General features: G+C 45.0%; 1 protein-coding gene across 8 annotated transcripts in view; it reads right to left on the reverse strand.

The window, feature by feature from the left end:
• The window catches only part of ATXN1 (ataxin 1), a 210,325-nt gene that overhangs the window by 62,519 nt on the left and 124,213 nt on the right, over positions 1 to 23,593 (reverse strand). For all 8 annotated transcript variants that reach the window (XM_035316752.1, XM_035316746.1, XM_035316745.1 and 5 more), the window contains one exon: positions 20,765 to 20,888. The gene's annotated coding sequence lies outside the window, so the exon portion shown is untranslated. The remainder of the gene's footprint in view (positions 1 to 20,764; positions 20,889 to 23,593) is intronic.

A 23,593-nucleotide genomic window follows, 5' to 3' on the forward strand; every position in this document is an offset into this window, starting at 1 on the left:
ACTGAGTACACATTTCACTCACATTGATATCAGAATGGATGGCTGCCAGTTCAGTGTCTTGGCTGGCGTTCAAGCACGCTGATTGCTGAGCCTCCCTGGATTCTGAGCTTACGATTTAAAAAAAAAAAAAAAGAAGAAGAATGAAAGAAAAAAAATAATCCCCGAACACAAAAAAAAATCCCTCCACAAACATTTCTGAGATGCTACTGGGCTAATTTCCTCCCTCTCCTCCATTGTAAGTTAATTCTCTGGAAATGAACACGTACAAGCAGCGTCCTCTGTCAAGGCAAGCAGCTAGGGAGTTTGGGCTTTTTCTACACAGCTATGATACAATAAACAGCAAGTCAGAAATGGTGGCAAAGACCAGTTTATACTTTTATATCTTAACTTAAAAAAAAAAAAAAAAGGAAAAAGAAGAAAGAAATGCTTGAAATGTTCTGAGACTTCTGCCAACACCAGGTGAGGGAGCAAAGACAGACCGTTTGCCTTACACGAACCCTTTTTTCCTTCCTTTTTCCTCACTACTAACGACCAAACATCAGCGGATTCAAAGGCAAGCCAAGAGCCCCTTGAAGCCCCCCTGCTCCCAAACGCCCGCTCTTGGAGTGCGCTGCAAAGCGCTGGCACGGCGTGCAACCCCTGCTCTCCGGCGTGGCGGCAGATGCTGTGGATCAGGCCGCTCAGACGCTGCAGTCGAGCTTGACAGGTGTTTGTTAACAGCCTCTGCGATGCATTAGGGAAGGGCAGCCCAGGAGCGTATCGTGTTTTACTGTGACAGTTTAATAAGCCAAGTGCAGGCAGTGCAGTGCGTTATTTTCTATGACTCCAAATGGAAGTTGCTAAGATCTGAACTGCACGGCAGCAATACGCACGCAGCCCAAACTATGGCAGGGGTCGGCACACACTTAGACAGCACCTCCAAAACTCGTGGGCAGCTGGACCTGCTCCTGCTGGGTCCGTCTGGGAACCTCTCTGCTCTTGGCAGGCTCTGTCCTCTGGGTATTGCCACCGCTCGGTGCAATCAGGTACACCTAGTCAACAGTAATTGCCTGGGCTAATTATTAGAAAATTCAATTTATGCTAATCTGCCTGAGGGGAGGGGAGCATAAAATTAACTTGACACATTTATTTAACTTTTTACAGTGTTATTATTGTTACTTAAAATTTATGACAGCATTGTGCCCAGGGGCCTCAGCCAGGATAAGGATCCCAGTGAGCTCGGGATCCCACCGTGTGCGCACGACTGTCCTCCCAGACGAATTTTGAGGCAAAAGCCCGGTCTCTGCAAACTTTCAGGCAAGCGCTCCCCAGAGACTGGGAGCAAGGCCACGGAAATTAAAAACCCATTAGTCTTACTGAAGTGAAGCAGAGGCATTCAGCCACCGCATCCTAACAACCTGGCAGCCCATGCCAAAAGGTCTCTGATTTGGAAAGAAAGTGGCATTTCAATCACTTTTGTTTTTATCATTAAATACAGAGACATAAACAACCCCTCCTATCTGATGTTGCCTTTTCTTGCTCCTGTTTTATAAACAGGACCGTCATCATCCACTGAACGCAAAAACATAGAAGGAAAGATCCTGGCTCCAGGAAAGAGAGATCCGTGTCACTAACTGAATTGGTGAATTGTCCAAATCTCACCTTTTAGCTTATACGCACCACGTGTAACGATTCATCTTTTCCTTGTAGTGAACTTTAAAGGATGTTTGCCTGAGCAAAGTAGCTGACAGTTCCACCTGCCTTCACTTCTGGACATACAAATGTCAACCATTGAAGGTCAGCATTTGGGCGAACATAACCACTCATCAAGTTAAGTTGGTGTTTTTACCTATAGCCATATATGCTTTTTCAGACATAACCTAATTAAACAGTTGTATTGGTCAGATGACCCTATCAATATTATCACATCAATCAATATGCTAGATTCAAATATTTTAAAGTATTTAATCAGAAGTAGGGAGAACAGGAGCTTTTATGAGTTAGGGCCTTAAAATTAAACTCTCCCAAGTACGGCTGTGCTGACATGAGACATGCAAAAGAGTGAAGAAGAAAGTGCTGAGAAAAGGAATGATCCTCTGGGAGTCACTGGAAGACTGTCAGAATTAGGAAAATATTATAATTAGAAGACCATCTCTTCCCCTGGCTCTTCACTGATGTTTTAGGAAAGAACAATCCATCCTTACGCTCTTCGTGTTTGCTGAGGCTAAAAGGCAACCCCCAAACATCAGCATGGCCTGACTTCCAAGAAGCTTGAAAGGCTCCTCAGTTCTGGGCAGGTGAGGTGTTAGCAACACATTCCACACCCTGTTCTTCCCCTACCACAAGAAGAGATGAGATTAGCCCATACAAGTAGAGAAAAAATGGAAACACCAGAAAAATACTCACTTGAGTGGGCTGTGCTAACAATCTCATGTCAGCAGAGCAGTTCAGGAGGGGTGAAGGCAAACGCACATTTAAGGCTTCTCCTCCACAGCTGACTCGCCTCTCTGTGCCCGAACACCACAAAGATCTTGGAACAGATTTAAAGCCCAAACTCACACAGTGCTACAGCAGGTGGAGTAAGAACTCCAGAACTGCCGGGTTTTATTTGGAAATGTAAGCTGGAGTAATGTCTTCTGCTATCCTTCCATGTTCCTCTGCTGCTCTTTGTGCTGCAGTTCAGAAGAGCTGTTTCAGGGTCCTGTTAAATATGTCAAGCCTTTTACACGCAAGTGCATCTTTGCAGCACAAAATGAAACAGATGAAAGAAAAAGAAACCATCTTTTAGCCACACACAAGTTCTGTGTATTTTGCATATCGCTCCTAACACACACTGGCAGCCCACACCAAAAAGGCTCCTGTTTTGGAAGAAAGTGACATTTGAGTCACTTTTGTTTTTATCATTAGATATGAAGACATCAAACATCACCTCCTGTCTCATGCCTTCTTTTCTTGCTTCTACCTTATGAACAGGGCACATGTTTCTGTGGTCCTTTAGAGCACTATTTGTTTGACTCAGCACCGTGACATTTTTTGGTGCCTTCAGATCATCCTGTAACTGCTGGAGCGTGCAAGGTGCCACCCGAGGCTCCGCTGCGCTGCCGTCCCTGCGGGATGTAGTACTGCTTGTGTCTTGAACTCGGGACAAGAGCATGAGGAACAGGCCTACAGCACAACACTGCTGCTGCCAGCAGGAAAGGCTGGCTTTGCTTGCTGTTACCCCCTTCCACCCCACCACCTTCTGGTGAAGAAGAGGCCCCTCAGTTACCTTGCTTTTGCCCTTTGGGCCATGCTTTACCCATGCTAGTCCCATGAGTGAGCCACCCTTGGTTAGATTATGCAGTCAGATGAACTCAGAAGGGGAAATTCGGTCCTCTAAACCTTTCAGTCCCTTTAAACAGTTGGCTCCATCCCTTTTAATTCCCCCAAGAACAACAACATCCATTCTTTGACAACAAGCCTTTATCAGGCTTTAAAAAAATATAAAAATCAAACTAACCTGCTTACTTCAAAGTCATGCTCTCACAATTTTAGCTGGCACATCATGAACAAAATGGTCTAGAACTAACCTCAAACAGTCATCTGGAGAAAAACAACATATTTTCCCATGTCATCACCACTATAGCACATGCTAACCACAACTATTCAGCCTGTCAATTTTCAGTTTATATTATGATAACTTTACCTAAAAGCCTTTCGTGGTTCAAAAACAGCAAGTGCAATGCCAAGGAAACGTTTGCTGAACTGACGAGGATGGCAGGGCTGGTGTCAGGAATAAGCTTTCTGTAGAGCAGGAAGCAAAGTAGCAACAGATTTCACTGGGGACAAAGGACTTAGCAGAAATTCCCTAAAACACTACTTCTGGCTGCTTTAATCCCAAGTAATCGCAATAGATTGGGAAGGAGGAATCTTAATTTGGTCCTTGGGTTGTGAATTTTCCACAAAAATCTACAAGAACTGTGATGAAGAGGAGAAGGAACACATTAATCCTTTTGAATTGCATTAGCATCTCTAGTTCCATACACGGGAAGGTTTTTGTGTCCACTGAGCATCTAAGAGAGGTAAAAACAAAACAAAACAAGAGTTCCGTGACGGTCTGGTCAGGAAACTATCTGACAGGCTCAAAAGCAATGCATTTTTAAAAGGTCTTTAGCAAATACACTTCTAGCCATGTAATCCCCTTGATTCACAAGGAACCGAGCATTACATAGTCTTCAGTTACTTGTCCCATTTTAAGGAGGACAAAGGCAAACCTCTCATTAACGGAGCACTGTGGCTCAAACTCTATGCTTAAAACCCCAGACTTCGACAATCATACACCCACACTCAGGCTTGAGAAATACTCTCGTGCTACTCTGCTGCTTTGTGTCATCGCCCCAGGAGCAAACAAGAAGTCAGTGCATCGCTACCTAGTGATCTGGGGCAAGAAGATGGTTGTCACTGCAAAAAATGAACTGGATGCTTTGGTAGGGACAGCAAACCAAGCACAAAACCAAAACCAAACCAAACCCATGCTTTGACAAATCTAAGAAAACTCTGCAACCTACAGTACTAGTCTGTACCGCTTTGCCCAAAGTCAGGTCACGGTGGTACCATGCAGGTTTCCACATAACTTCATTGGTAGCTCTTCTTTTGTGGGCTGCAAGAGCCATCAGAACCGCTCTGCTCTGACTGCATCTTCCCTGGCCCTTCTCCTCCAAAGGGCATAATGGAAGCTTCCAGCAGAGAAGTAAGATTTCAGATCCGATACCACTCCTTCTTGAACTTCCTGAGAATGCCAGAGGCTTTCTAAGGGGCAGCTTAGACACACCAGGGCAGTTTTACTCCTGTGGACAAACGGGAATCCATGCCCCCTTCTTGGTTTCGGTGGGAAACACACTGAAGGCGACTCGCTCTCCCCAGGGACAGCTGACTTCAACACTGACTGGACTCTAAAGGGCTGCTCTGAGGGCAGGTATTGCTCCCCCTCCCCACTTCTTATGAATTAGGAAGGTTGGATGTTCTACACGTTCTCTCTGGGCAGACCTTCAGCCTGGAAGGATGGAGGAGATAGTAAAAAAGAGGCAAGCATGGAGAAAATTGGGCAGGAGCCCTGCAGCCAAGCATGTGTTTATTTCAGAAGCGATGACTGGTTATCCTGCTGCAGCGCCCCACAGCCCAGCCTTACAACGTCTGAGACACAAGTTTGAGCAGATCTTCCATGATCTCACGGTGAGTGTGTGACCGACCACATCCAGCGCTCCCAAAACACACAGCTGTGTTACTCCACTGCTCTGACAGCGATTTATGCCAGTGAACGAACTGCTGCTAATGCGCGCTGAGCTCCCACTCCAGATGCCAAAGCCATGTTCTGCACAAAGCCCGGACTGTGTGGTGCCCGGGCACAGCTTGCTATTAGCTAGATTTTTTTCCCCCATCTCATGGAAGTTTTAAGGGAGCCACTAAGAGAAAAGCAGGAGCACTGTAAGTCGTGTCCAACTGCTCAATAACCTAACCTCAATTTTTTAAGTAAGTATTGCAACTCAGCAGTTCTACTATGGGATCCCAGAAAGCATGAGACATTCTTAATTTAGCAAGAACAACTGCATACTATGTCAACTACTGAAATCTCCGTGTACAGCAGAAAATGTTTTGAGTCAACAGACTGAAAAGCAAGGCTGCTTGGATTTTTATTTTTGATTTTTTGATTTTACAGCATGTTTGACATTCTCAGGAAGAGATTTAAGGAGATGTAGTATCAGATTGGAGATCTTACTTCTTTGCTTGAAGCTTCCATGACTTTCAGACTGTGTAGTATGCTTTGGTTTGATTTTTTTTTTCAATATGAAAAACATGCTTAACAGCTGAGGCTTCATCAGTTTCACAGCACTTAAATGTATGCCTAACTTTAAATCAGTGAAGCCTGCTGAAATCAGAAAGGGGGTGCTAAAAAGGAAAATATGTCCTGAAGTGTTGTCCTGAATAGGAATGAGACTTAAAAATGTGATTAGGTATCTCTAAAATAGGTCTTCTGTGTCTTATAACAAGCAGAGATCACAACATAACCTTGTGTATCAAAGGGTAGGAAAAGCTTTGTGTCTTGGAGAGAATGACTGAGCAGAGAAAAACTGGAAGCCTCTGGGCATAATGTTTGATTGTTTTATTAGAAGGAACATTAACACACAGAGGCCAAGGATAAAGATGAAGCTCAAAAGGAATGAGTCAGGGAAGCTGTTCCAGATGGCAGAGCCATGTGGGATGTGACTCCACCATCTACTGTGGAAATTAAAAAGGAAGAAATGAAAACTTAGTGTTGAGAGAGCATATCGGGCTGAGAGGAAAATGAGAAAGCAAGCTGAGTAGTAGAAGGAAATGAAAGGCAGAGTGATGAAATGAGGCCTTCAGAAATTTTCAAGTGGAGCAGCACAACTTCAATCAGCCAGCACAAAAAGGCTCAGTTGCTTTGCTTCAGATAAACATAAGCAGCTCCAAGTTCCGATGCCTGTCCACAGCACATTGACAAGACATGGGCTCTGACATACCACTTGGACAGCTTCTTAGGAGACGTCCAGTGTAGATGACCTGCAGTACCCCATCAGTGCTGTTGCTATGTCCCAACAACATGAGTAGGAGGGGATTACGACAGATGGTGTCTTGGGCAGTGCAAGACTAAAGGGAACTTTTAAAAAGTGGAAATTAGGCTGAGGATGATATAGAAGTTATTTTATAACTTAACTTATATTTTATTATTATAACTTATATTTTATTTTAGTTATATTTACTTCCCTGTGTAAGGGAAGTAAAGGAAGCTATGAGGTCTGAATGCTTGAGACTTAGTAGGGCAAAACACTTAAGGGCATTGCAGGGAACTATCCTGTCTTGTCAGGAAAATGGACAGCATGATCTACATCGACCAGTCTTCTGCACCTCTTATTTCAATGCAAACAGGAGGTACATGAATGTAAAACAAAAACACACACAGGCATTACAGGAACTCTTTGATTTGGAGAGTCTTTTCATTTCTTATGTATTTAAAAGGCTAGCCAAAATGGACCTTGACCGAGACTACAAACCTAATGCCATAATAGTTATAAGTTTGATATGAGAGATTCTTATTAAAACTGCAAAGAAGTACACATCACGCATATAAATAATTTCTAGAAAATAATTTCAGAGACACGTCTGCTCTTGCCTTTTGGTATCAAAGGCTTGACCTAAAGTCTATAAAGTCAATAAAAAGACTCAAGAGACTTCAAAGCTGGCTATAAGGTAAAGTGTTTTTCTATGATTGGTGTTTTTAAGTCATGTTCCTTTATAGTCATGACTCCTCCTCTCTGGAAGAACTTCAAACTGACCTACACTAGCATATTTGAAAACAACTGACCTGAAGGTAATTCAGGAGTCTTGGTCTTCATACAATTACTTCCACAGAAACCACTGAGCCTGTGGTCAGCTGGCTATTTGTTTACTTGTCCCTTGCTCCCAGTGAAAGGGTGCTTACACTAATGTTCCTTTTTTTTTTTTTTTTTTAATAAATTCAATTTGCACAACAGTTCTCTCCTGCAAAGCTTAAAAACACTCTTCCAAGACACGAGATGAATCTGATCACTTTAAACTATGCTGGCTTTATCTGGGCACATAAATGAGACATCTAACTGTTTCAGCCATGTACGTCAGCAAGCTAGACACAAAGTAGTGCGAAAAACCAGACTGCAACTCTTGCATATCTTTCATGCTTGTTCTTTCAGCCTTGAGGATGTTTTCTTGGTTAGTCAACTTTAAAACCATCTATTGTATATACAGCACTATTTAAAAACAGCACTCAAGTGTACAAGATAAACATGTGCTCCTACTGAGTTACTAAACATGAGATAATAAATTTGCATCCCTGTAATTACTACTGCTACCGTGTAGCTGCCTTCAATGTACAGAGCAATACAAAACAGGAGACCCATGCCAAGGAAGCAAGAGGCCCTGTGCAGAAAAAGGCCAGCGCTCTGGAAACACAAACAGAGCTGTGCAAGAAAGAAATTCAGCAGTCACCGAAAATGGTTTCTGCCAGACGTTAAATATGTGTATCCAGGATAAGGAGGGAATTTTCTTCATACGAGTGGGAAGGCTCTCCCACTCGGAATACATGGGGAGAAGCCCCAAAGTTGCAGGGAAAGGAAAAGGCTCTAAATTCGCATTTACTGCATGAGTAAAACATGAGTAGCATGGAGGGGAAGGGAAGAGCCGGAGAGCTTTGCCAAAGCTGTCAGGAAGGACGCAGAGCTTCTTGCAGATGCTCTGTGCAAAAAAAGAGTGAAAACATTCAAGAGGATGAGGGAGGCATGTTCAGGGCAGCCAGGAATAAAGTCACCACCAGCATTTCCAATAGCAAATTGTGTTGGAGCCTTTCTAGTAACACAGGCTGGGCCACTGGAAAGCAGAAAGTGTACTCGTTTCCTACAGATTTGTGGTCCATGCCCCTGCACCCCTCCACGCTCACCCCTCTCTGCTTTGCCTTCCCTCTGGCAGCCTCCAGCAGCTTTGAGACTTCTACTCCCTGCTGGATTTGGTGGGAACCAGCCAAAAGGCTGTGTTAGGGAGGGAATGGGGACAGGCAGACATCATCACCAGCACACACACACCTCAAATCCTTGGAATCCTGGCTAAAAACACCCCGGCTCTGAAGCAGAAATACTCTTGAAAAGATTTCATAACACCTTACCTAGGAGCGATATCAGTATCATTATCTCCGCTTCATGGCTGAAGCACTGACTGGTCATGACATGCCTCAAGTCACCCATCAGGCAGCTTTTACTTCTGGCTCTGCCAGCCGCTTCCCTATTCCAAGCTGGTGCCCTGCAGTGGAGCCATCCCAAACCACAGGCTGCAAGAGAAGAAAGCTGCAGAAGTCAATATGTGAGCTCTTTAAATGCTCTTTGCAGACAGGAAGGGAAGGAAACAATGTTAAAGGTATGATAGAAACTGAGAAACCAAGAAATGTACTCTAAGAGGCAATACCTGCCTCCAGCACGTTCAGTGCACAAGGTGTTGTAGATGCACTTCATGAAAAGGCAGTGTAGGACAAGACTAACTTCAGTTACCACAGACCACAGAAGTGATCGCTTAAAGTAAGAAACAAGCCAGAACCAAAACAGAAACCCCAAAAATCTGAGCGAGGGAGACGGTGGGATCTGAACGCTACCTTTCTGATTTGGTGTCTACCATACCAGTATCGTGATCCGAGCTGAATGCTTTGATCCAAACACCATCAGACTTTAGCCTGAATTAAATTTTAGCTTTACACACTCTTCTCAAAAACTTGGAGAACCCAGTCTAAGAGACCCATCATGCTTCTATTGCGCTTCAAATCTAGCCATGCTTAGCACTGTTTGACCAAATCTTACCAAGGCAATTTTTTTACTCTTTTTCTTTATTCCTTTTGGGTGTGAAAAGGATAAAGTATTCAGTCAGGAATCATTTAAATGATCCCTTACCTAAGAAAACAATGATCACTGGAAAGCAATTTCCCTTGCCTTCTCCCTTAGGTTTCAAATTTTTCATATCAGAACAGTTTCTTACCAAGGGAAGAATGTTTCTATCTTTATTAAATTGAACCTAAAGAAAAATAGAAAGAAGACAGGAATTATTGAATTTACTTTTTAATATCATAAATTCTATGAAAAAGGAGCATGAATTGCCATTTTATTTCCCTGTAATTAAGAATCGCATACTCCTCTCTTGTATCTCTTCCTTTCTGTTTTCAGGTGAAGATCAGGGATATAATTTCTCCCGTGCTCCACCATAACAGAGAAGGCAGGTAATGAGGCCTTCGTCTAACGCGGTGAGACTTGACCCCTGCCATCAGCCTCCTACCTGCTCCCAACTAGTTTGACATCAGGGCGGTAGAAATGCCTCAGCCTGGCTAACACATGCTCTCCCACACTGTTTTGAGACTGATGGTCCACACAGATAATTACATCTGTATTGACAATCACTGTCTGAGATCAAAGACATTGCAGTGCTTGGCCTGAGCTGCTGCCTTGCTACCACTGTAAGTTATTGTATCCATGCAACATCAAAGAAAATCCACACCATATGGTGATGCCATGACATGGCGTTGCCATCATTTTGTGACTTCCCTCATCAAGGTATCAAATTGTCCTTCCTGGTAATCCTTTGAACTACTAGAAAATAAATCAAGTGAAAGGATGTTATCGGAGAGGAAGGCCTTTCAAGAGCACGGTGGTTTGATACATGAGGATGCTCCCTCAAATGAGTGCTCCTCTCCTTCTGTTGCAAGCATGATCACACAGTGGGCTCAGGTAGGCTGCATGAAAGCCACCTGTAGTATCTGCAAGGGTCAAATACTGTTCAGATATGGCACTAGTCTGATTAAGATCTACGAGAAAGCCTCCTACAGTCTCCGTTCCAGTAGGACAGTTTACAGACAAACAATCATCATCCACAACTCCTCGTCCCCCACACCAGATTTACCAAAGCAAAAACAGAAAGACAAAAAAAACACAGAAGCAAGAAGAGATGCTTTAACCACGACCTATCTTTTCAATACCCAAGCACTTGGGTTTTCCAATAAGATACAGGCAGTGTGACTGAACTCATGAGAGTGCAATTTCAGTTTCAGCTACTGTAATACCAGCTTTGCGCAGTTACAATCAGATAGCTTTGTTTGCAACATTCTGAAGTCCTGAAGGAACGTTTAAAAAGAAGTACCTTCACTGAGCCTTGAATGTTTCATGCCATGAGCCTTAAAATAACAACCATAATTTAATTAAACACCTACCCTGCTTACACGCACTTTCCTGAAGGAATAATAGCCACTGCTTTACACGTTACCTTTAGCACTGGCCTCATCAGACAACAGGCTTTGTGTTGGTGTGGTGGTTTCCCTCTCTGACCACGGATAAACACCGCTCTCCGTTGCTTCAAGGCTCCAGCCCAGACATGCCAGGCAGCTTTATGAGCATGCACAGGTCAACAAGCAGGCTCAGGGCTCAAGTTTGCAACCAAAAAATCAGCTATTGCATGCCCCGCCAGGGCCAGGGGTTGCAAACAAATGCTGGAATTCTTCCTCTTCCACCAGCAGCCCGGTGAACTTTCATCTGCTGCTCTCCACTTCCAGTCCCAATGCGGCTGTTAAAGTTATCAGGGCTCTTCCTGCTCTCTCAGGGCATCCTTAAGCACTTAATGGGCACATCTGGGAGCGATGGGAGAACTGGAAGCTGCCAGTCCCAACCTGACCGCAGAGCAACGCTAACCCTGCAGTTCTGACCGAGTGAGCGTTCCTGTTAAGGTGCTCCGTGCAGGCTGCTATTAGGCAGCTCAAGTGGAACGAGTAACAGATATTCAACACGTAAAATCTGTGAAATATTTGCATTACAGTGAAAAATTACCTACGTATTATTTTGATGCATGGTTTATACTAAGGAGGCTTCCTCTAGAGGTCGAGCAGTGCGACCGAGTCTGAAGCTAGCCCGTCTTACTCACGCGCTAGGGGTGCAGAGCCAGCAGCCCTCCCCTCGAGAGAACAAAACACGTCCTCCTAGCATTAGATGCACCGAGCCAGTGTTTACACAGGGAGCTGCTAATAACCAGACCCGGGAATTCCAGCACAGGAGCTTTATATTTATTACTATTTTACATTACTACTGGACGTGCCAAGTTCGGGCACTTTAAGCTATGAGGGCTGCTATCGCACACTACTTTATCAGCCTTTCACACAACTGTGTGACTGAAGCATCTCGATAAGAATGTCTAAAATGTCTGCTATGTTTTAAAACAGCAAACCCTTCCTTTTCTGTTCTGACCCAGCCATTTCAGTCAACAAAGCTCCTTCCACTCTTTCAAAACACTTTCTACTCACTTAATGGCTGTGATCGTACTGACTGTCTTGGAAACTGCTAGTCCCCAGAATAATGCAGCACAGCTATTTGTTCATGCTGGTGGCTTGACGGGGTATTTTGAGGACTACCATTTCACAATAGGAACGAAACATGGACATCCATCTTATGACAAGGGCTCTAACTATCACACTTCAGCCTTCATACACAGAACATTAATGCACCTTTTAAGTGAAGAAAATTGCGAAATGTGCAACTGAAACAAACAACTTGCCAGAACCGGCATACGTTTTTGCACTTGGTTTTACATTCTCGGGCTCACTAAGATCAATATATACAGAGGTACGCATGTGTGCATGCGTGTATACATATCCATTCATCCCGGCAGTTCTCAGGAAGGTGCTAGTCAGAGGAAGAGCAGTCAGGACTGTAAATGCCATTTCTCCTATAATGAGCAGAACTAGTTTATTTCTTGTCATTCTGTTTTGTTTTGTTTTTTTCATTTTTTTATTGGTCTGATTTGGTCTCTTTTAAAAGAGCTCAAAAATGTTCCAGTATTAACTTCTCAAGCCTGGCTCCTGTAAGGCCACTCCATGACATTCAAACAAGATTTGACTGCCAACTTAGCTATATTGTAATAGCTACCATTGGAACTGAACGTTAAAAAACCACATTGTGAGAGCTACCTATCCCTGCACTCACTTCATTCTCCAGGAATTCCACTTGGGAAGGACAAAGAAGGGAGAGGTGGAGTGGGGAATGCACAGCTAATTAGTGAGGTTTCACAATCTAATTTAACCTGCCAACCCATTCTTCTGCCACTCTCGCACAGGTAAATAGGATGAAAAGCAGAAGGTCTGAGTTCTTTGCACTGCTATTCCTCATTTCCACCATTTCTGATTGTCCACCTGGGTACTTCTGTCCCCTCAGCAGCCTCTCTCTCCTGCGGAGCTCGAGACCACCACCTCCAGAGCCTGGCAAGTTGCTCACTCGCAGCAAGATGAGCAGGAGCTCAGCTTAGCAGCACGTGTTCTTTTGAGAGCACGGAGGCTACAAGCAGTTCAGAATCTTCCCTAAAGCCAAGTGCATTTACTGCAGTCCCCAGCAAGCCACCCAAGGCTGAGTGATCCTTGAGAGCACGTACAATAAAGCTCTGGGATACACCTGCCCTGCACAAGCACGCGGCACAGACTCGTGGGCTTGTGCTGCGTGGGCTCAGGCATTTTCAGGGAGACGTTGCAGGGCAGGGCTGTGCAGACACACTCCTTTGGCTCTCACCGGCAGAAAACCAGTGTCAGGCAGCACCCTGCTCCGTCTAATTAGCATAATCAGGGAAGATGTAAGGGGAGAAGCAGTACTAATTAGCCTGAGCAAAGCACCTTGTCAGCTTGGGAATCTCTGCACAGGGCTCTGATGCATAACTAGATGTACCCATTGTGACTGAGCCTTTCGTGCTCCCTGCAGTCAGCGGCTATTTCACTGTGGCCAAGAACTAGGTGCTGCTGAAGCAGCGTGTCTTGCCAGCTGAGAGCAGCGTGGGGTAATTCCTCAGTTCTTAATGCCTTTTTTTTTTTTTTTTTTTGAAGGGAAGATCTGCAGGAGCCTTGCAGCTCGATGTACGATGCTTCTGCCTTGCACGTGCTTACGTAGGTAACTCGACAGTCTTCCTTTGCACGGTCTTTTTTTGAGAGAGGGGGATCCTATTCTGTTTCTCACGTATTTTTTTTAAATTTTATTCTATTGCATTGCATGTACTCAGAGGGGAAGAACATGCTGCTATACAATCCTTTCACTACTTCACTGTGCCTTCCCCGCCTCAAAATACTCTCCAGATGGAAGGAGTTTATTTGTAAGTAGGAAAGCATAAGGCTGACTGAAGAAAAGTGATAATTACATTAGAATAATAATAACAACAACAAAACCTGGAGCTAATGAAGACTGCCTGCTTCATTTAATTTAAGAAGAGGCTTCACCCTGTAATGAAGACACATGAAGCTCTGCAGCTCGTTCACCCTTTCTCCAAATGTCATCAGGAGCAGTAGGGCTGCTCACCAAGCCAAATCCCTCCAGCTGAACGGGTTTGACTGGTCAGTGATAAGAAGAAGGAAATGCTTGTACTTTTATCTCCGCGATCGCTCTGCAGGCTATCCCTCGGGTTGAATAAAGACAGTTATACTAGCGTGTTCATGGATCTAGTAGAAGTAAAAAGCAGCCTGGTGATTCCCACCGTGGGTCTAACGGGTATGCCTGAACTCAGCAGTATGTTCGGAGGACCCTCCTGCCTCAAACAGCAGTGGTACGTGGCACAGACTGAGTGCCAAAGGGATATCATTTTGCCTTTTTTTTCCTCATAGAAAGCTGACTCTTTAACAAAGTCACATGCAGCGCGTGCTTTTACAAGAAAACCAATACTCATTTAGAAAAAGCCAAAATAGCCCCAAAACACGTGAACTGCACCCATGAGAAGCGTTAGCTCCTCCAGTGCTCTTCCTGTTGCTCTACCCAGAGGGTCAAACTCGCTTTTACTGCACTGGAGGTTTGTGTTACCTGGGGTCTCTCTTTTTTTTTTTTTTTTTTAAACTATTGGCATCAGCAACGCTAAGTCAGGCTGCTGAGAAGAGAGGATTTTTCTGCCGGAGGGACAAGCTCCTGGCAGATGAAGGCTTAAAGCCCAGTTTGCCCGCTGCCTCCGTTGTGCTGGTCTCTCCACTGCAAGGAATCTCCGTAGCTCTGGACAAGCGTCCACTCGTCAGGGAAGCCAAACCCCATTTTGCTCAGCTTCTTTCAGCTGTCAGAGCTTTTGTAATGCTCTAGCAGGACTTATTGCACTCCAGAAGTTGGAAGTGAGACAAAGAAAATCTATAAACCACCACCCCAAGTCTGACTGAAGGTTACCAGCCCCAGAAAGCCACAAACAACCTTCCTCTCCTCATCTAACACAACCTTCACCCCCCAGACAGTTTTCTTCTATCACTACTAAGTATGCTAAACTTGATGTGTCCTAGTAGGGAGGGTTTCTTTACTATTTAAAGAGCTGCCAGGAAAATCCACTAGAAATAAAAAAAGACTGCAGCGCCTGAGGTTTCATTAGCCTGTCCCTAGTTCTGACACCTCAACAGGGAAAGAAGCTCAGAGCAACCCTGGCAAGCTGCTGCTTTATCTTCCTCTTGACCTTTGTGCCATCAGGTGCCTCTGAAACATTGATCAGTGCCTGTGGCTGGAAGCTCCAACGCTGATTAACAACCAGAAACATAAAGCTCACTGAAAAGGAACACAGATAGCATCAGCGTTGCCAGTTTCTCTAAGAGTATCTAATATTCCTCCCCAACGTAAGCACCCCGGGTCAGCGTGCCTGGCAGGCTGCAAACAAACCTGGAATAAATATGAATGAGCAAGTTGTGCAGGATGGTGTTCTGCTGTGGGGGGCTCGTGATCCCTGCAAATTAACCTACCAGTTTACAGCAGCCTTTCCTTTTGAACAGGCTCTCCAAACAGCAAATGGAAAAAAAAAATCTCCCTTCTAGAAGATCTTAATTTATATTCTCTTCCTGCTGCTGCCACCAACGTTATTAGCACTGAGAGGAGCATCAGCAGGCTACTAGATACCGCTGGGGTCATTGTGGGCGCAGAAAAACAGCTCACTAACACAGCAGCACAGAGGGAAAAAATAAATAAATAAATAAATAAAAGCAGTGAAGCAGAAGAGCAGTAAAAGAAAAATTCCCACAGCCACGGGACACCTGTGTTTTGGTCAGCTGCACCCCTGCCACCACTTGCGAATAGCAGAGCAGCTCTCATGCCATGCTATCATCCCCATTTGCTCCCAATACTTCCTGGTTTACGCCGAAGCCTCTTGGACCAAGCAGTGCTGCCAGCAAGGACCTGAAGCCTCACCAAATTAAAAATAAGAACCATAAGCCACACTGTCAAACTACAGGAGATGCTTTTTCCTCGCGGAGCACAGCGCAGCCACCCTGGCGCTGCGGTCATTAACAGAAGCGTTCACCTGCCTTCCTTCCTCGGCTTCCTCGCTCCGATGCACGAGCACTGCCTGGACTTCCCTAACGGCAAATCATGAAACAAAGCTGACAGCGAAAAGCTGGGGCAGCAGTTAAAGAGCCTGCCAAAGAGAAATCTGTTTGCTCAGGCAAAAGCTGTTCTCAGTCCAAACATGGGAGTCATAATCTTACAGCCATTTGCTTGGAAGACAATGAAGGGAAGGCGGAACAGGCTGGGAAACTGCAGCTTGCCACAGTAAGAGAAGAGAACAATCTTTGTGCCCAGATTTCTTTGCTCTGCAGGGTAAGTTTTACAGAGCTGACAACCGGTAGCAACATGTAGTGGCCCCAGGCATCATGCCTGCCTATCAAAGACTTGGATTTTAGCCCTGGAGAAATTACAACTTCTCAATTCTCTGGAAGCTCTATCGGCCGAGAAGAAAGCAAGAGAGTAATGAATGACCTAACCAATAATTATTTTAATACACGGACTGCATACTGCAGGCGATAAATGCAGAGGTGCCTGGGGTGCGGGGAGAGCTGCGGGAAGAAGGGCACGGGGAGGACACCTTGTGTTTGACAGGAACGGGATGCCCGCAGGTTACAAAAGGCAACCAACGGGGCTGCTGCAACAGCGCAGTACTGGAGGGTAGGGGCTGGCACTCCAGATCGAAGTACGGATCCAGCAGGTAAGCAATGGAGACAAAGGAAGGGGAAGTTCAGCCATCCGGGTTGAAAAAGGCAGCTCAGGAGGAGCCAGCAGGAATGCCGGGAAGAAAGAGGCCATCTGGAGAAGCTGTATGGATGCAAACAAAAAGGCATTTGATTTTAAACATCAGGTGCAGGGGTGCCACATGCTGACCCCAGGGGAGATGTCCCACCAGAGGCAGCTCAGTCACTGTGTGCCAGCAGGACGGGCTCACACCACGCACGCTCAGAAGGTAGTGGCTTCGGAGACAGCGAGCCAACCGGGCGTGCAGCAACACCTCCCACAGCCCGTTTTGCTTCTGCCCAGGCACGGGGGCTCTGCTGCGTTTCTGCAACATCCATTTGCACCCACTGTTCATCAGTTACAATAAGCTCCCAAACCTAAGGCCTCGAGGTATGGTCTGAGTTGTTTTTTTTTTTTTTCTTTTCTTTTCTTTTCAGCACTGCAAGAGACCCAAACTATTTCAACTTCCTCTCCCAAATGTCAGCCTTGAGCCATTCTGGTCCGTCCGTCGGAAGCATGTGATGCAAAATAAAAGCCAGGAAATAAGACTTTCTGAATAAACACGTATTTGGTGAGAAATACTTCTGATTTTTGGCAGAGAAATGTCAGAAACCTGAGGCCTTATGCATAGCGTGCCTACAGAGTGCAATTTCTATTTAAAGGGAAGCTGCAGCTGTCTGTAGCTCTTAATGAAGAATAATGCCTGGGAATAAATTACTGCTGTTTCTGAGACACATTTCTCAAATGACAGCGATTCTCCCTCTTTTCCCTCTCCTATAAATACCAGGAGGCACGTACTGGGCAGTTGTTTGGCAGAACGGACGCACGCGACTCGCTCTTTTGACGGCAGCCTGGTCATTTCCATAGAAAACCGTGCAGTGGCCCAGCACACAGATACAAAAGCAACCCACAAGCCAACACGTTCAGAAACAGTGAGGCTGCACGCATCAAAACTTCCCGTCGCTCTCCCAGTGCGTGCGGCCCACCACGGTGCGAGCAGACACCGCGCATCGCTTCCAACTGCGCCATGACTGTGGCGTTGAGGCGCAGGATGCGGGAGATGGCCGCTCTCTGCACAACGTTCACCACGTCTTCAGGTTTCCCCTGAGAGGGGTTGCCATGCCTGGGGCCTGGGCAGGCGAAGAAGGTGATGCTTGAGGGAAAGGGTGAGCCCAGGCTGCCGTGCCCCTCGCCGGGTGGCTCGGGAAGCGGCACTGACATCAGCTCCAGCGGTCGGGGTGCCAGGAAAAACAGCCCGCAGCAAGGGCTGCCGGAGGAGGAGCGTGAATGAGATGGGACCAGGGCAAGAGGAACGATCAGGGCGAGGAGTGGAGAAAGGAGGAGGCAGCTGAGAAATTGGACGGGGCTAAACTCGGCCCCCGAGATGCTCTCTGGGACTGCACCCAGCCCTTACGCAGGCTGCTTCCCACCGAAGTCACGCGCTGAGAGGCTGTCAGAGCGAGGAACAGGGATGTTTACTATCCTGCCATCTGCAGTTTGCCCAAAATAACAGCTATAGATATGAGATCAACTGAAGACGTTTCAGTTATTGACACATGCTGGAGCTAGAGATTTATTCTCCGTTTCCCACAAACTGTGCCAGAGGTTTTAGCACAAGTGCAAAAAAAAAAAAAAAAGTGAAGAAATGCCAGCGAGTGAGGAACACGAAGAGTTTATTCATTGCTCCTGTCAGAATGTGTTTGTGCTTGTGTGGCTAGCACTCCAGAAAAGCTGCAGCATATGTTTTCAGGATGGAAAAAACCTCAGGATACCTAAATCCCCCCAGACAATTACCAAATTGTATGCTGGAATTCACAAGGTACCCTTTTGCAAGAGCACAGCAGCCTCACCTCCCTTCATTTTGACCCCTCACTAAGCGAAATAACAGTCCTCCTTAACAAATCCTCCTGACATCTCTTTTTCTCTCTGTAAAAGCAAAATATGGACTTGATTTGTACAAGCTCTGCTATTCCAGAAATGCACTTCATCCAAATGAGGAGAGCAGGAGAGAGGAAGCGAGAAATTTGTGCTGTTTAGTAAACAGGCAGTTTCTAGGTGGATACAAGATGCTGGTCCCAATTTACGGCCTACCCCCCCGCTCTGAAATTTGCCTCGGTGGCAGAAGGAGGAGGCGGAAGGGACGAGCTCAGCTATTGCTCGCCATGTGAAAGGTCTGTGCTTCCCGTACATCTCAACGCGACAACACCCTGCAAACACCCAGGGAAAAGAGAACAGGATTTTTTCAGTAAAATCATTGTGCACTGGTATTTCCTTTCAGCAGAAAGGGCAGAAATACCACCCCTCCTCGCTTCTGGTATTCCTGTCTCCTGGAGAGGGTAAAGGAAAGAGGGGAGGGGAGAGGAGGAGCCTGGCCGGCCGCCTCCTTGCTACAGCACTGTCCTCCACGCAGAAGCAAGGAACTCTCAAGGAACTTCCAAAGAGCTCTCCATCGCCTATGAATGACCTCTCCTCAAGAAACATGTCCTCGATGCCGGGGGAGAGCTGTTTTTGAGACCATTTTCTTCCCATCTGTACCTGGTGAGAAGCGTGCTGCTCCTTCCTCGCAAGCCCCGGCCTCAGGGGTGTAATTTGGGGGTTTGTCACCTCAGCAGCAGGCCGCCGTGCTGCACATGAAGTGGGCTCGTTGTAAACCGTTCAGGACAGGGCAGAACGTAATCATCACACTGACGGCATCTTGCACAGATACTCCATCCCCTGCAATGGCTGATGATCACCTCCCTCTCTCCCTCCCTCCCTCGTGCAGTTTATCTGGCCCATCTTGAACACCGCATGCGGTACGGGACCCGGAGAGCGTTCTCCTCGGCATGAGGTGGTGCTGCTGTTGCAATCAGTGGAGGTGATTGCAACATCTTAAACAAACATCTCCTGCTATCCCAACAGCTTTGCATGCTAGGACAGTTTATTATTATTATTATTATTATTATTATTATTTAAGGCTGCCCTCCTCTGCCGTAGGAAGGCAGTGTGCAGAGTAAGCCCTTGTGGTTTCAAAGAAGGCTTTCAAAGTGTGGGAATAAGCTGATACGGCCACGTCTGCTTGGATACACAGACAGTGAGAAGCTCCAGGTCTCACAGGCCCCTTATTCATCTTAATGAGTTATTAACTTGGCATCTTAGAGCTACTAGTTACTAACGATTCCCAATGTCAGCTTTGTTAACTATTTCGTGGTAGATTGCAGCATGCAGGAAAGGGGAGAGATTTTTCTCTGTCTTCTGCAGCACTTATTTTGCAAGTGGCCTTTTGGAAACCAACATCACTTAGATTCTGTCTTAGTCTGCTTCCCAAAGCCTGCAACCCAAAGGGAAAAGCAGAGCAAAAGAGGGTGTCCAACTCCCAGGGAGCTAGAAGGCATGTCCAAGAGTCAGCAAAAATACTTAAATTTACTAAATTTATGGTAAGTGCAACAACTAATTTACTCAAACTGGAAGAATCTGCAGCTGCACTATCCCCCTTGACATCCTGACTAGTGCATGCTTTGGGCATAAGTACCAAACCTAATACCAATACAAACTTAATACTACAAATACCAACTGATCTGATTTTGAATTTCTCAAGACTTTTTATGACCAAAAGAAGGATTATTCTCAGACCTGGCAGGCAGAGAATTCTTTTTTTCCTCTGTTTTTAAGGATGCTTACATCTGATCTGTACATTTGCCCATTTCAACCCAGAAATGCAGTGAGCTTCATAAGAAAAACAATGACCATAAAAATAAAACAAACTGATCAAAGGAACAGGAATTTGGAATACCAGATGCAAATAACCACATTTGCATTCCTCTAATTTCAAAGTAGCCAAATGATTTTAATCAATGTATGATCACGTATAAAACTCCTGAATCTGAACTGCATATTGCTGAACTGTTATCCACATTATTTTTCATTTTTGTTAGGCTACCCCATCACGGGGCCTTCAAAAGACGGATTATATATTTAGCTAAAAAACAATAGTAATACATTAAATAATTGTAATGGTCTGAGGAGAAGAAACACGGCATCTTTCCTCAAATTTCACCATTCTGCCCTTGAAATCATTAAAAAAAGGAGTGAGAGGGAGAGAAATTAAAAGTCTGGTTTTGCAGCCTAAGCCAAACACACCTACCCTTTGGTTCCAGCACAGCAAAAAGATGCTCAATACATCACAGGGATTGCAGCAAACGTTAAAATGCAGATACCCCCACAGAGAAGACACGATTGCAAATACACATTTGGCGACATAAACTCACAACATTCACTATGTTCTTCTTCAGGGAATTCTGGATTATCCTGTAGCATGAAGATTTTTCAGAAGTTGCTGGATTGCTCACAGGGCTTCACTGGCTTTCCTCTTTCAAATAAGGTGAGATAGAGCTGTAAAAGATAAGAAAACAAACTAAGAAAGGAAAAGCAATGAATAAAAGGAGGAAAATCCATACAGCTCTTCAGCAAATGAACAATTGATTCATACATTTCCTTGAAGCAAATGCATTTTTAATGGGTTCCCAGGATGGAGATTCCAGTGTAGTGTGCACGTCAAATGCTGATCTAGAACAGGAAGAGTCATTTGCTCTGCACTTCTTATTACCAACAATTAAAACCCAGTTTGGAGTTGCTGAAACATAATTAAAGCAGTTCTTGGACAATTCTGGTGCCATAAAAAGGGGAAGCAAAAACTACTATGGGTTGTTTTGGATAGTGTCTGCAAGTAAAGCTCGGGATGTGCAAAGAGATCCATACAGGAAGATCTTTGTTCTCAGTGAGCTCCTCTCAGGGGACACGAACACCTAACCATTTCTGTAGTTAACTGTAGTATTGCAACAGAGGAGTAATGAAAACCGAAATATGTACACACAGAATTGCCACTGTTCAGTACTAAGTATATTTCACATCTGAGGTTTTTAAGATTGCGTGGTTCTTCCATACTTATTTGACAGTATTTCTTTGTGAGCCAACTCGTAATTCTATTTTATTTTGATATATTGCACACAAGGTACCAGACTACCCTCAGCCTTTTGAAAGGGGTCTGAGAAAACTGGTCTGCTACATTTTCACTTGAACGCCATACTGAATACTTAAAATAGAGTGTATATTTCCACAGGGCCCAAATTGAACATTTCTTTCCTTCAGTCAGGTTCCCATGGGCTACCTGTGTTTCCCAAATTCTTAGTTTCATGTCCTGCCACAAACTCTTCCTATTTCCTTGACATAAGTCTCCTCGGACATTTCATACATCATTCCAGGTGGAATCCATGTTCCCTAACTGAAAGCATGTGCAAAACAAAGGTCTACACCTGAGATAGTCCCAGCTCTCTTTACATTCAGTGGAGAAAACCAGGCAACCTAGAAAATAATTAAATTTGACCTATCTGAAGCAGCTACTTCAGGACAGAATGAATCACTCTCTAGAAAGGTCTGTTTCTTTCCCTCCATAAAGTGAGTCTAGACGCTTAGCTCAGACTGGATGGCTACAGACGAATGCAGATGAATCTCGCCCTACGCGAAGTGAAGGCAGGAAGCAAGTCAGACAGACGGACCAGAGCAGTTCATGGGTGAAGAGTAAGGGGAAGACACCGCAATGGTAGTAGACAGGAGAAACTACTTGAAGTTACAGCCCTAAGACAGTCCATTTTAGTTGAACCAACAAGAGCAAAACTGTTCTAAACCCAAACCACCGTTTCCCCAACTGATCCAGCCAGCTTTGGTGTAAGGCTGGGGCTAGGTCCTCCCAGAGGAACAATGTTTGCCATCTCCTCCCGCTGGTTGGGACTCTCCCTCCCACACTGGTAACGATGATGATGATGACGACTACAGTCATCGGATGGTCTTTGCCCTCTCCCTGACGGATCGCAGCAATGCAGTATACCTGTTTCAAAAGGCTTTAAGCCTTTGAAAGCTAAGAAGTTAAGAAACCCTGAGCTGGAAGTACAACTCCTCAGTGACACAGGCACTGCAGCCTTAAGACCCTTCAGATATCCAGGCTAAATTTCCAGGACTTTGGTCAACAAACTTCTCTCCTCTGGTAAAATGGGACCTTGCTGCTATTCCGTGTGCACAGAGAAGAACGCAGTCAGACATTATCTCATAAGCTTTGTAACTTTAGAAATCCAACCAAAAGAAGTAAAATACAACTTTTAAGTCAAGCCTCAACATTTTGTTTAACCCCAAGCAATTTATATCCAAGCTATTTCTTTTTTCCTTAAATTAGGTGAATCTCAACATTAAAAAAAATCACAATACTTTAAACATTTTGTTCTTAAGCGTTAAATTGAAACATTTCAGCATTTTCAAAATCAGTTCTTCTGTTTTTCCCCCCAGTAATTTGGCATTCTAAAAATCTCCTAAAAAATCCATTTCTGATCTTTATTAACACCCTCAAAAATTCACCTAACAGGCATCTCTTGGCATTTAACGTTGAGCTGACCCTGAAAATGGACTCCAAAGAACTACTAGAAAATATTTAGCATTTCTGCAAAAATTAGGTGGCTTCCAGTTACTTTTAATAAAGGCAGGGAATTTTACTCCAGGCATACCTTGTCTCCCATAACAAATCCTGCAGTTCCTGCTTGCATCTATTCCTCTGAGTCTCCCTGGAGAGTAAGCTACTACTGGGCTGAAAAACTCACTGCGGTCAGCGCACGTCTTTCCACTAACTTCAGGAGGCTGGATGAGGATTTTGTTTTCAAGTTAAACATGTCCATCATCACCTACAGCAAGGCTCAGATCACAGAATAATACCGCTGCATGCTAACTATGCAATTCTGTTGCTACAAGTCTGGAATTGTGTTGCAGACCACTTCCAGCATGTGGACACCGGAACAAGTCACAAGAAGCACTCCTGTCACGCCGTGCATTGGTGATCTATAGCAACAATCCTTGTACGTGCACTCTTCATGGGAAGGATGGCAGGAAGCAAGGTAACCCCCACCTCAGGGGAAGAAGACCTAGAGAGCTTGTCTTTACCAGCGGGTACATACACATGCACCACGCACACAGCCAGTTATTACAGAGCAGATGATGTACTGTAAATTCATAAGCTAGTTTAATCTGCAACAACGTGCTCACTTGACCTTACCCTT

Source organism: Oxyura jamaicensis, chromosome 2 (genome assembly GCF_011077185.1).
Source record: "Oxyura jamaicensis isolate SHBP4307 breed ruddy duck chromosome 2, BPBGC_Ojam_1.0, whole genome shotgun sequence".
Lineage (NCBI taxonomy): Eukaryota > Metazoa > Chordata > Aves > Anseriformes > Anatidae > Oxyura > Oxyura jamaicensis.